The sequence below is a fragment of the Rana temporaria genome, chromosome 5 (assembly GCF_905171775.1).
Source record: "Rana temporaria chromosome 5, aRanTem1.1, whole genome shotgun sequence".
NCBI lineage: Eukaryota > Metazoa > Chordata > Amphibia > Anura > Ranidae > Rana > Rana temporaria.
In genome coordinates, this window is record NC_053493.1 from 254575603 (window position 1) to 254588966 (window position 13364).

Sequence of the window (13364 nt, forward strand, 5' to 3'; positions counted from 1 at the left end):
TCTCACGGTCCCCCCGTCCATCTCACTGTCCCCCCTGTCCATCCCACCGTCCTTCTGTCCATCTTACTGTCTCCCATCCATCCCACTGTCACCCTGTCCATCCCACGGTCACCCTGTCCATTCCACGGTCCCCCCGTCCATCTCACGGTCCCCCCCGTCCATCCCACGGTCCCCCCCCATCCATCCCACGGTCCCCCCCATCCATCTCACTGTCCCCCCCCGTCCATCTCACTGTCCCCCCGTCCATCTCACTGTCCCCCCCGTCCATCTCACTGTCCCCCCCGTCCATCTCACTGTCCCCCCCCGTCCATCTCACTGTCCCCCCGTCCATCTCACTGTCCCCCCTGTCCATCCCACCGTCCTTCTGTCCATCCCACCGTCCTTCTGTCCATCTTACTGTCTCCCGTCCATCCCACGGTCACCCTGTCCATCCCATGGTCACCCTGTCCATCTCACTGTCCCCCCGTCCATCTCACTGTCCCCCCGTCCATCTCACGGTCCCCCCCATCCATCTCACGGTCCCCCCCGTCCATCTCACGGTCCCCCCCGTCCATCCCACGGTCCCCCCATCCATCTCACTGTCCCCCCTCCGTCCATCTCACTGTCCCCCCCGTCCATCTCACTGTCCCCCCCGTCCATCTCACTGTCCCCCCTGTCCATCCCACCGTCCTTCTGTCCATCTTACTGTCTCCCATCCATCCCACGGTCACCCTGTCCATCCCACGGTCACCCTGTCCATCCCACGGTCACCCCGTCCATCTCACGGTCACCCCGTCCATCTCACGGTCCCCCCCGTCCATCTCACGGTCCCCCCCGTCCATCTCACGGTCCCCCCCGTCCATCTCACGGTCCCCCCCCTTCCATCTCACGGTCCCCCCCGTCCATCTCACGGTCCCCCCCCGTCCATCTCACTGTCCCCCCCCCTGTCCATCTCACTGTCCCCCCTGTCCATCCCACCGTCCTTCTGTCCATCTTACTGTCTCCCGTCCATCCCACGGTCACCCTGTCCATCCCACGGTCACCCTGTCCATCCCACGGTCACCCTGTCCATCCCACGGTCACCCCGTCCATCTCACTGTCCCCCCGTCCATCTCACGGTCCCCCCCGTCCATCTCACGGTCCCCCCATCCATCTCACTGTCCCCCCCCGTCCATCTCACGGTCCCCCCGTCCATCTCACTGTCCCCCCCGTCCATCTCACTGTCCCCCCTGTCCATCCCACCGTCCTTCTGTCCATCTTACTGTCTCCCATCCATCCCACGGTCACCCTGTCCATCCCACGGTCACCCTGTCCATCCCACGGTCACCCCGTCCATCTCACGGTCACCCCGTCCATCTCACGGTCCCCCCGTCCATCTCACAGTCCCCCCCGTCCATCTCACGGTCCCCCCCCGTCCATCTCACGGTCCCCCCCCTTCCATCTCACGGTCCCCCCCCGTCCATCTCACGGTCCCCCCCGTCCATCTCACTGTCCCCCCCCCCGTCCATCTCACTGTCCCCCCTGTCCACCCACCGTCCTTCTGTCCATCTTACTGTCTCCCGTCCATCCCACGGTCACCCTGTCCATCCCACGGTCACCCTGTCCATCATACGGTCACCCTGTCCATCCCACGGTCACCCCGTCCATCTCACTGTCCCCCCGTCCATCTCACGGTCCCCCCCGTCCATCTCACGGTCCCCCCCGTCCATCTCACGGTCCCCCCATCCATCTCACTGTCCCCCCCGTCCATCTCACGGTCCCCCCCGTCCATCTCACTGTCCCCCCCGTCCATCTCACTGTCCCCCCTGTCCATCCCACCGTCCTTCTGTCCATCTTACTGTCTCCCGTCCATCCCACGGTCACACTGTCCATCCCACGGTCACCCTGTCCATCCCACGGTCACCCTGTCCATCCCACGGTCCCCCCGTCCATCTCACTGTCCCCCCCATCCATCTCACTGTCCCCCCCATCCATCTCACGGTCCCCCCCGTCCATCTCACTGTCCCCCCGTCCATCTCACTGTCCCCCCCGTCCATCTCACTGTCCCCCCCGTCCATCTCACTGTCCCCCCTGTCCATCCCACCGTCCTTCTGTCCATCTTACTGTCTCCCATCCATCCCACGGTCACCCTGTCCATCCCACGGTCCCCCCGTCCATCTCACGGTCCCCCCCATCCATCTCACGGTCCCCCCCATCCATCTCACGGTCCCCCCGTCCATCTCACGGTCCCCCCCGTCCATCCCACGGTCCCCCCGTCCATCTCACTGTCCCCCCCGTCCATCTCACTGTCCCCCCCCGTCCATCTCACTGTCCCCCCCCGTCCATCTCACTGTCCCCCCTGTCCATCCCACCGTCCTTCTGTCCATCCCACGGTCACCCTGTCCATCCCACGGTCACCCTGTCCATCCCACGGTCACCCTGTCCATCCCACGGTCACCCTGTCCATCCCACGGTCACCATGTCCATTCCACGGTCACCCTGTCCATCCCACGGGCCTTAGATATGATCGACTGATTTGGAGTGTTGAGATAGAATGGGCCACCTTGGTGTGGTGTTGATAGTGTGGGTTGCTATAGGTAGGATGGCCTACTTTGAACTGGCAGTGGAAGGTTTGGGTGCAGTGGATAGTAAGGGATTTTGTAGATAGGGTGGGTTTCATTTAGGCCCCTTCCACGGTTAACGCAATGTGGCCACTAATTGGAGTTGGAACTCGGTTTGAGACCATCTTATGGGAACCACTCCAGGAGGTATACAGCCGGAATATCACATCTATAAGGAGGTAAGTGCTCTGTGAGCCCACTGTTTGAAGACTTTTTTAGAAGATTACCAGAAGAACACCAGTTTTATACACGGAGATCACAGTTTCTCACCTATTAAGACATTTTGTGGTATATTATTTGTTCATTGCACATTGCTGCAGTTATTTTTCTGTTATATATAGCACTTTTTGCACTTATAATTCTTTATTATATTACTATTGCGCTCATCATTTTACATTTCATCCATTTTTGCATACCACGGCTGCCCACTGCGCCACGCCACATCCCTGCTCCCTGCTCGGTGGCTCTCCTCTCCTCCTCGGCTGCTAAGCCTCCTGACATGTCAGTGTACGTAGGACATGTCAGTGTATGTAGGACATGTCAGTGTACGTAGGACATGTCAGTGTTAGTGTATGTAGGTCAGGTCATGTGTCAGAAACAACCTTGAAAGACATGCTAGTGTCCCTAAGAGCTTCCTTACATGCTGATCTCATGGAATGTGTAACTGACACATCAGTGTGTGTGTGTGTACTGACATACACATAGACACACACACTGACATGCATACACACACACACTGACATACATACACGTCAGTGTGTGTGTACTGACGCACACACACGTAGGTCAGGGTATGTGTTTCAGGTAGGTCACACCGCGCCACTCCACCGCGCCCGCACCCCCCCCCCCATGCCGGCTTCGGGCTAAAGCCTCTAGTCTTTTTGCCACCTAGCAACGCCCCTGATCGCCGGCATGGTCTCCCAGCCAGGGGAAGAGAGAGGAGAGGAAGAGGTGAGCTGTCCGTATCAGCAGAGAGCGGAATTGCCCGCTGTAATAGCTTTCATTAGAACTTCCAGTGTTCCTGGGGCTCATGTCACATAGTTCCACCTCTTGGTCCGGCACCTTTGATTGACAGAACGCCGGTCCAGTGTCGGACATGTGACATCATCAAAGGCGTTGGGCTAAGAGGTGGGGCTATGTGACGATGAGCCCCGGGAAGACGGGAAATTCAAATGAAAGCTATTACAGCGGGCAATCCCGCTCTCTGCTGATCCGGCCGGCTTGCCTCTTCCTCTGCACAGGTGAGGCTGTATTGGGCACAGGCAGGCCAGGCTGTATTGGGCACAGGCAATGCTGTATTGGGCACAGGTCACGCTGTATGGGGCACAGGCAGTTCAGACTGTATTAGACACAGGCAGGCCAGGCTGTATTGGGCACAGGTCATGCCGCATTGGGCACAGGCAATGCTGTATTGGGCACAGGTCATGCTGTATTGAGCACAGGCAGGCCAGGCTGTATTGGGCACAGGCAGGCCAGGCTGTATTGGGCACAGGTGACGCTGTATGGGGCACAGGTGACGCTGTATGGGGCACAGGTGACGCTGTATGGGGCACAGGTGACGGTGTATGGGGCACAGGTCACGCTGTATGGGGCACAGGTCACGCTGTATGGGGCACAGGTCACGCTGTATGGGGCACAGGTCACGCTGCATTGACACTAGGGCGGCTCTGGGGGCCCCATACAACATTTTGCTATGGGGCCCTGTGATTTCTAGTTACGCCCCTGAGTCCAGCCCACTGTTCTTTAGGCCAACTTTCTGTTTCCGCTGTTCTCTCAAACGTGGTCAGAGACCTCTCAGGGTCATCATCTGCAGTCATCTTTGGCAATAGGTGGCTTACCCAAAAAGTTGCTATGTTACTGGCCTGACTCCCAACCTCGGCCTGCTGTCTCTGAAGCTGTTTCACGATGGCCTCCTTTTTCTGCTGGTGTCTCTGTTCCAAGCCTGCAATGCTCTCTTGGTGAGCTTGTTGTTGAGCTGCAAGGCTCCGCTGCAAACCTGCATTTGTCTGCTGTTGATTAGCATTTGCTATAGCCAGCTGCATCAGTATCTCCTCCATTTTGGGTTTACTTTAACTGCCCGCATTCTCCACTATGTGTAAGGGGTTAGCTCGGTAGCGGGGGGGTGTGGCCTCCTGAGTGGGTGCATTACACACTGAACTATACAGAGAGGCAGCCAAGGGTGGTTGAAAAACAAAGTTTATGGTTTATTCTTCCATATTGCTGGAAACAAGTGCAAGCATCCAAACAGCATAAACAAAACAAAACATAAAATAAACCCTGGTCAATTGAGCCGTCTACCTTCACAACACAGGGACCTACCTATGGAGTCTGGCACAGCCTACTGCTGGGCAGACACTGCTGGTCTTCCAGCAGAAAACAATAGTCTTTTTGATTTTTTTTATCACACAGCAAAAGTCAAAACAAAATCAACAACCACCTCACCTTCAGAAGTCTTCCTCAGCTCACTGCTCTCCTTAACTCAACAAGCCTCAGGATGAATTGAGTAGTAATTTATAGAGGCGTTAATTTCCTCATTCTGAACAGCTGAAGCTATCCAACGTCCTTAAACCTTTCTGCCTATTTCTGCAGCCGACACCCGATAGTAATTGGTGAATTTTATAAACAAGGCAGAAATGTATCTCCTGTCTGTGACAACACCCCCAGATTTACCTGACTTCCTGTCACAGTATATATACGTGATCCGACACTTCCGTTTAGGGGGTACACATGCCTGACACCGGCAGCTCGCTTCTGCTGTGATTACACACAGCGGAAGCCAATCCAGGTACTCAATGTCTGCAAACACCCGACGATCGTCAAGCAGCGACACAGAACTGTGATCTACCTATGTAAATGTAGCGCCTGTGTACTTTCAGGTAAGGTGCTATCTTAAATTTAAGGGGGATGAGAGAGTTAGTTAGCTCTCATCCAGTTGATTTGTCTAAATTGGATCTCTGCTTCGGCTGGGCTGTACTGTTGGCTCATTCTGTTGTTGCTGGGGTGTTGTTCCACCCCGGGGCAGTAGATGGCAGCAGTGGAGTTCAGGCTGGGGTGCCTCTTGCTAGCAGCCAATCAGGAGGGGTTTTCCCTCACAGGGCATGCTGGGGGAAGGTACTTCTGGAGCAGACGCCATTAGGCGGGGGTCTTGTTCCTGGTGTGGCACCCACCTTAAGGGTGACCGCACATCACGGCTCCCCAGCGAGATGGCCTACCAGGGGTGCACGTGCCACGCAGTGTTCCTGGTTCTGGGACCATGTGGGCCCGGAACATTTAAAGCTGTGGCGGGGCTCCAGTAATCGACTGGGCCCCAACTCTGAGGAGATCCCAAGCAAGATAGCTGTTCGGTGGGGAGTCCGTCTGAGGAGCGCCAATGAGAGGCTGGCAGTCCAACAGGGCCTAGACAATCCACCGGGGATCGAGGTAACCGGACACTGAGGGGTGGATGTTGGCCACCTGTCAGTCGGTAACCCAATTAAAAACTACCTGAGAAAGATTTAGGCAAGAAGAAGTTTACTGAGGAGAACAGTCTCCATATCCTAAGTTCTGAGGTCAGGTCTGTGGCAGAGACCTGTTCCTCTCAAAGTGCTGAGTGATACTCTGGCTGCCAGGTCGGTGTGAGAGGCCTGTCCAGGTACACTATACCCACTCCGGCTGGAGTGGCGACGAAAGTAAAGTGTCGTTGGAAGCAGGACTGCTTCCATACTGTTGAGCCTGAATCTGCTACTTCTTCTTTCACACCTCTACTATCTACCTCAAGTTTAATGTTTACCGTGTTGGGTAAAGTAAAGCACAAGAAAATACACCTGCTGTTTGGACATTCCATCATTGCTGCTCTCATCATCATCTACCCCTAGACGCTCACAGAGGTAACACGCTATCCCATTCTATAACCAGCGGCTCCTTCGGGGGTGAGCGCTACATGTGGGGGCTCGTCCGGGATCGGCTGTTGCCTCTGACAACGGAACTGTGAGATTTTATTTTTGTCATTGAGAGCCAGGAATTGTTATGGTGTTGGACTGTGCAGTGAGGAAGGAGTTAACCTCAGGTAGTAAAAGTCTGGGCGCACGTGCAGCGGAGCGACGTGTGCCTGCAACGTGCCCAGAAAAGAACTTTAAGTGGGAGGAGTTACCCACCCCTGCGTGAGACGTAGGATGTGTTTGGCGCCAAACAGCAGAGTGATTGCCCGCCCATGAGAGAGAGACACGTGCAACATGTCTGTTCCCCCGAGACCGTTTGAGAAGGTGAGACCTCCAATGTCTACTGTTGGAGCCCATCCAATGCCTGCTGCTACCGGAGTACCCCTGACTGATACTGGGATCCGAATGCAGACCAAGGGGAAGTTTGAGTTGTTCTCGAGTGGAGGCGTGGAGGCCCTCGGACTGTCCTGCCCCCGCTGCTGGGAGCTGGCTATCCGGATCCTGCCCTTTGTTCAGTGCGAGAGGTGCCGGACCTATCTGTTCCAGGTTGAACCACCGACCCAAAATCCCCAGGAGTACAAGGTGGACTGGATCGCTGGAACTGTCACCGCGGAGGAAGAGGCCCCATGGCCGGAACCCTTCCCACCTGCTGTGGTCGCCGATCCGGAGGTCATGACCGTTTCGTCCACGCTTACCCTGCCGTCGGCTGTTTCCTCAATTAGATCGCCGGAGGTAAGCAAGGTCTTGGAAGAGAGAGTGTGTGACCAGTGCGACCAGCGTGCAAACGGATGCTGTACCGGAGGCCACGGCCACCAATGTGGTCTCCGTATGGCGTGCCATTGCTAAAGTGGGCCCCGCACAGGCTTCCCGCGGCTGTGGTCGAGGCCTGCCTGCCCAAACACCGGACTTGTCCAACGTTCCTATCAGGGAAGGCACCTATTTACCTGCAGAGGAATACGATACCTCTGACCTGGAATCTTTGTCGGGTGATGGAGATGACCATTGGTTCGAGCCCGAGTTTCCTGAGTCTCAATTCGGTGGCGGGTTTCGAGCCAACAAGTCTCGGAAGAGGAAGAAACGCTCCGGCCGGAGTGCACCGAGCACAGATGTTCCGCAGCTGACATGGGGAATTGGTGAGTCCAGTACCAGTGTTGCCAATCCCATGCCTGCCGTCATGCCTGTACTAAAGAGGGCATTTGACGCCACCGTGCTACCAGGACTTGGAGATCCTTGGGTTTTGCCTAGACTGGCCCGCTTGCAGCGCATTATTATGCGGAAGGTAGCTGCGGATTATGGATGGGAATGCCCCTATGTGCCTCCAGCTCTTCTGCCCGTGATTGAGCAAGCAAGAGAGAGCTGGTAAAGGGATGCTGTTTGGGAATACTTAAATGTCCCGAAGGTTGACCGTGAGACGGAGTATGCCTTTCTCTGTGTAGGCAACAGACTTGAAGGCTGTTTGAAAGAATGGAGCCCTGGCCAATACATCTTTAGTGATAAAGTGGTTCTCAAGTGTCCCGGGAGAGTGGATCAAGTTTTTTCAGTTACCTCTACAAATTCCCAAGGGGACACCATTGCTCTACCGGATCCACAGTTCTACAAATAGGCCTCATGCCTGTTTTGTCATCCCTGCTGCTGCTTTTAAATAAGTTACGGACAAGAGTTTTTACCCCTTTCCAGTTTGTGTTTTCATCCCACCGGATCCACATATTGGTGCTTGTGCAGAACTTTGGGGGGTGTCAGTTAGAAAGCATAGGGTCTTGCCAGCTTCTTCACAGCACCAGGAAAAAGAAAAGAGGAGAGGATGACATTTTCTACATCTCTCTTTTACTGCTATCTGTTCTAAAGTGAACAGTGGACTGCCTTTGTAGTACCAGGGCACTGACCGCTAGGGGCAGTGTTCTGCACTTTTACTACCGCAGATAGACTAATTGTATATTTTTTTTTTCTAAGGTCTTGCAACTTAGGAAATCCTCAGCACTTACTGATATCTCTTTGGGAGGAAGGGAAATTTCCCCCTCTGACGAGAGGGTGCAGTTTCAACTCCAATCTTAGTCATTTTGTATATATACAGTTAATATATGGGTATATGTTTTTTTTTTGTGTGTATTTCCATTTTGTTTTGCAGGTTGTTGACCTTCTATCAACACTGTCGGAGAATGGGGCAGAATAGATAGTTAGGATTGTGATGTCATAATGTGTTACTGTGTACATTTGTACAGAATAATGTTTCATATCTCAAAGTTTTATATCTTTTCTATTTTTCTCTCTTTACTGTTTTTGCAGATTCAGGTCAGGCATTCAGGCTTGAATGCCTTTGGTTCGGACACTGGGGACAGTGTCTATTTAAGTGGGGGGAGTGTGTAGCGCCTGTGTACTTTCAGGTACAGGTGCTATCTTAAATTTAAGGGGGATGAGAGAGTTAGTTAGCTCTCATCTAGTTGATTTGTCTAAATTGGGTCTCTGCTTCGGCTGGGCTGTACTGTGGGCTCATTCTGTTGTTGCTGGGGTGTTGTTCCACCCCGGGGAAGTAGATGGCAGCAGTGGAGTTCAGGCTGGGGTGCCTCTTGCTAGCAGCCAATCAGGAGGGGTTTTCCCTTTGCGAGGCATGCTGGGGGAAGGTACTTCTGGAGCAGACGCCATTAGGCGGGGGTCTTGTTCCTGGTGTGGCACCCACCTTCAGAGTGACCACACATCACAGCTCCCCGGCGAGATGGCCTACCAGGCCGGGGTGCACATGCCACGCGGTGTTCCTGGTTCTGGGACCATGTTGACCCGGAACATTTAAAGCTGTGACGGGGCTCCAGTAATCGACTGGGCCCCAACTCTGAGGAGATCCCAAGCAAGATAGGTATTCGGTGGGGAGTCCGTCTGAGGAGCGCCAATGAGAGGCTGGCGGTCCAACAGGGCCTAGACAATCCCCTGGGGATCGAGGTAACCGGACACTGAGAGGTAGATGTTGGCCACCTGTCAGTCGGTAACCCAATTAAAACTACCTGAGAAAGATTTAGGCAAGAAGAAGTTTACTGAGGAGAACAGTCTCCATATCCTAAGTTCTGAGGTCAGGTCTGTGGCAGAGACCTGTTCCTCCCAAAGTGCCGAGTGATACTCTGGCTGCCAGGTCGGTGTGAGAGGCCTGTCCAGGTACACTATACCCACTCTGGCTGGAGTGGCGACGAAAGTAAAGTGTCGTTGGAAGCAGGACTGCTTCCATACTGTTGAGCCTGAATCTGCTACTTCTCCTTCTTTCACACCTCTACTATCTACCTCAAGCTTACTGTTTACCGTGTTGGGTAAGATAAAGCACAAGAAAAGACACCTGCTGTTTGGACATTCCATCATTGCTGCTCTCATCATCATCTACCCCTAGACGCTCACAGAGGTAACACGCCATCCCAATCTATAACCAGGGGCTCCTTCGGGGGTGAGCGCTACATAAACAAGGCAGATTGTCGTTCAGAAGGGAAAGAGATGCATAGCTCCCTACTGTCCCTGATTTGGAACAATGTCCCTCTGTCCATCTTTCCTCCTCATTTGTCCCTCATTTAGGTCTGATTTATATAGATGTATACAAAATACACTATTTATCTTTTAAAAGGTGTTTCCCAGTGCTAAACCTTTCATCCAATTTCTAAATTGGTGCATTTGTAAATGTCAAAAGCCAATATAAAATGAATAGTAGTGGTCACCAGTCATCTCTATGACCGTCGGAGGACCCGGGCGCGATGTGATGACGTCACGCCTGGGTCCCCGTAAGTAAACAAAGCCGCAATTGCGGCTGCTAAGCAACAGTAATCATGAGATCGGTGAATTTTTTTTCACCGATTTCATGCTTTCCAGCCTGGAGGAGAGATGTGGGGTCTTACTGACCCCGCATCTCTCCATTCACACATTCCTATTACAAGGGATGTTTACATTCCTTGTAATAGGAATAAAAGTGATAATAATAAAAAAAAAAAAAAAAGTAAAATAAATAAATATGTAAAAAAAAAAAAGAAATACAATTTTTTTTTTAACGCCCCTGTCCCCAGTAGCTCGCGCGCAGAATCGAACGCACACGCAAGTCCCGCCGACATATGTAAACGCTGTTTAAACCACATATGTGTATAGGTATTGCCGCGTGCGTTAGAGTGCCAGCAACAATTCTAGCACTAGATCTCCTCTGTAAATCTAAACTGGTAACCTAAAAATTTTCAAAGCGTTGCCTATGGAGATTTTTAAGTACCGAAGTTTGGCTCCATTCCATGAGTGTGCGCAATTTTAAAGCATGACATGTTAGGTATCTATTTACTCGGTGTAACATCATCTTTCATATTTTACAAAAAAAATTGGGTTAACTTTACTGTTTTGTTATTTTTTTAATTCATGAAACATTTTTTTTCCAAAAAAAAGGCGTTTGAAAAATTATTGCGCAAATACCGTGCAAGATAAAACATTTCAATGACCGTCGTTTTATTCCCTAGGGTGTCTGCTAAAAAAACATATATAATGTTTGGGGGTTCTGCGTAATTTTCTAGCAAAAAAATGATGATTTGTACATGTAGGAGAGAAGTGCCAGAATAGGCCTGGTATGGATGTGTGTATAAAAGCCCTGTATGGAAGTGGTTAAGGGGCGTGGCAGGGGTGTGTCCTATGCCTACATACTATTGCTAATAGGTGTCCCTCGTTCTCATCTCAAAAAGTTGGGATGTATCATATGTCTCTGTGATACATTTAGTAATGAGTAGGGATGAGCCAAATGTACCTGGGTTTGGTTTGAGGTATTTTCACAGAAGTCAGTGGGAGCCAAATGTTAACAGTATTGGCTATTTTCTAGGCTAGAAGGCTAGGAATTGTCAAACAAATGGCGCTGGGGCCTGGGCACTGCCCTGGTGAACATGTACCAAAGCAAGACAAAAAATAAAAATAAATTAGTTTGGCAGGGAGCAGCTATTTAATAATGCGTAAGGGGCAACATTAACCACTTGAAGACCAGACCTTTTCCAGGACAATCCGGATTTTTTTCTAGAAAATTTCTTAGGACCCCCAAACATTATATATTTTTTAAAGCAGAGGCCCTAGAGAATAAAATTAATATTATACAGGATTTATACAGTGCCAACAGTTTGCGCAGCACTTTACAATGTTAGCGCAAATAGTACAGTTAAAATGCATTAAATTGGTGGGTTTTGCATTTTTTTTTATGTCACGTGGTATTTGTGCAGTGTTTTTTTTAACCGCTTAACGACCGTTCACACCGATATACGTCAGCAGAAGGGCACGGCTGGGCACAAGCACGTACCTGTACGTCGCCTTTAGGAGCCCAGCTGTGGGTTGCGAGCGCGCCGCCTGCAGCGTGCTTGCGACCTGGTCCTTTGCTCCGTTACCGTGTCCATGGGACCCGCAGACCCGATCGCCGCCGGTTTCCCGTGATCGGATCACAGAGCTGAAGAACGGGGAAAGGTAAGTGCAAACAAACCTTTCCCCGTTCTTCCTAGTGTGACTGACACTGATCGTCTGTTCCCTGTCATAGGGAACGACGATCAGTGACGTGCCACGCCCCCACACAGCAAGAATCACTCCCTTAGGTCACACTTAACCCCTACAGCGCCCCCTTCTGATTAACCCCTTCACTGCCAGTGTAATTTTCACAGTAATCAGGGCATTTTTATAGCACTTTTCGCTGTAAAAATGACAATGACCCCAAAATAGTGTCAAAAGTGTCCGATGTGTCCGTGTCCGCCATAATGTCGCAGTCACGATAAAAATCACTGATCACCGCCATAACTAGTAAAAAAAAAAAGAGTAATAAAAATGCCATAAAACTATCCCCTATTTTGTAGACTATTACCTAGATTCAGAGACGCCGCCGCAACTTTAAGGCGGCGTATCGTATCGTATTTACGCTACGCCGCCTTAAGTTAGAGAGGCAAGTACTGTATTCACAAAGTACTTGCCTCCTAACTTACGGCGGCGTAGCGTAAATAGGGCCGGCGTAAGCGCACCTAATTCAAATTAGGATGAGGGGGCGTGTTTTATATTAATGGGGGTGACCTGATGTGATTGACGTTTTTTACAAATGGCGCATGCGCCGTCCGTGTACATATCCCAGTGTGCATTGCGCCAAAGTACGCCGCAAGGACGCATTGGTTTCGACGTGAACGTAAATTACGTCCAGCCCTATTCACAGACGACTTACGCAAACGACGTAAAATTTTAAAATTTTGACGCAGGAACGACGCCCATACTTAACATTGACTAGTCCAGCTATTTGATGGAATAACTTTACGCCTGAAAACGCCTTACGTAAACGGCGTATATTTACTGCGACGGGCACACGTACGTTCGTGAATAGGCGTATCTAGTCATTTACATATTCTCCGCCGAACTCAACGGAAGCGCCACCTAGAGGCCAGCCTAAATATTGCACCCTAAGATACGACGGCGCAGGCTGTCGTATCTTAGCTAGGTTTAAGTGTATCTCAGTTTGAGAATACACTTAAACTTAGGACGGCGCAGATTCCGAGTTAGGTCGGCGTATCTACTGATACGCCAGCCTAACTCTCTCTGAATCAAGCTATATAACTTTTGCGCAAACCAGCCTAACTCTCTCTGAATCCAGCTATATAACTTTTGCGCAAACCAATCAATAAACGCTTATTGCGATTTTTTACCAAAAATATGTAGAAGAATACGTATCGGCCTAAACTGAGGAAAACATTTTTTTTATATATTTTTGGGGGATATTTATTATAGCAAAAAGTTTAAAATATTGAATTTTTTTCAAATTTGTCCCTCTATTTGTTTATAGCGCAAAAAAATAAAAACCGCAGAGGTGATCAAATACCACAAAAAGAAAGCTCTATTTGTGGGAAAAAAAGGACGTCAATTT